Source organism: Myotis lucifugus, unplaced genomic scaffold, assembly GCF_000147115.1.
Source record: "Myotis lucifugus unplaced genomic scaffold, Myoluc2.0 scaffold_1332, whole genome shotgun sequence".
Classification (NCBI taxonomy): domain Eukaryota; kingdom Metazoa; phylum Chordata; class Mammalia; order Chiroptera; family Vespertilionidae; genus Myotis; species Myotis lucifugus.
The window spans coordinates 33,239-34,390 of NW_005872380.1; the positions used below are offsets into that span (position 1 = coordinate 33,239).

Consider the following 1,152-nt stretch of genomic DNA (forward strand, 5'->3'; position numbering starts at 1 on the left):
GTGCGTTTGTCAGATCGGTGCATAGCACGTGTCAGGCGGGGATCCCCCGCCCCCCAGGGCCGTTTGTGGGCGTGGCCAGTGGCAGATGGGTGCATGAGCACCTGCCAGCCTCGGATCCCCTCAGGATGGACGTTTGTGGGTGTGGCTGGTGGCGGATCAGTGCGTTAGCACCGGTCAGCCGGGGATCCTTGCTGGAAGGCCATTTGTGGGCGTGGCCAGTGGTCAATCGCTGGGGTCCTGCTGCCAGCCCTGGGTCTGTTTTCAAACCGGCCGCCTGCAGACCGGGTCACAAATAGCAGGCCCAGATGGCAGAGGGGCAGGTGGGATGGCGCTGTCCCGTCCTGCCTGCAGTATGCAAATTAGCCGCCATCTTTGTTGGCAGTTAACCGCCATCTTAGTTGGCAGTTAATTTGCATATCGCCCTGATTAGCCAATGGGAAGGGTAGCGAAGTTATGGTTAATTACCATGTTTCTCTATTATTAGATAGGGTATTACAACTAGAGGCCCAGTACACGAAATTCATGCAAGGGGCTCGGCACTCGCAGCCCAGGCTTCATTCAGAAGATTGTTTGACCATCTGGTCTAATTAGCATATTACACTTTTATTATTCTACACTAGAGGCCTGGTGCACAAAAATGTGTGCACTTGGGTGGGGGGGAGGTCCCTCAGCCTGGCCTGTGCCCTCTTGCACTCTGGGACCCCTCGGGGGATGACCACCTGCTGGCTTAAGCCCGCTCCCCAGGAGATTGGGCCTTAACTGGCAATCAGACATCCCTCTGGCAGCCCAGGAGCCTCGGGGGATGTCCACTTGCCAGCAGGGAATAGGCCTAAGCTGCAGTCGGACATTCTTAGCGCTGCTGAGGAGGCGGGAGAGGCTCCCACCACCATCACTGTACTGGCAGCCATCAGCCTGGCTTGTGGCTGAGCAGAGCTCCCCCTGTGGGAGCGCACTGACCACCAGGGGGCAGCTCCTGCATTGAGAGTCTGCCCACTGGTGGTCAGTGTGTGTCATAGTGACCAGTCATTCCCAGTCATTCTGCTGTTAAGGTCAGTTTGCATATTACCCTTTTATTATATAGGATAGAGGCCTGGTGCATGGGTGGGGCCCGGCTGGTTTGCAACTGAAGGGTGTCCCGGATCAGGGTGGGGG

At 57.2% G+C, this 1,152-nt stretch overlaps 1 protein-coding gene across 1 annotated transcript in view; it reads right to left on the bottom strand.

Moving 5' to 3' along the window:
* LOC102435719 (butyrophilin subfamily 3 member A2-like) overlaps window positions 1–1,152 on the bottom strand; it is a 41,075-nt gene that overhangs the window by 17,781 nt on the left and 22,142 nt on the right. The gene's annotated exons all lie outside the window — the stretch shown is intronic.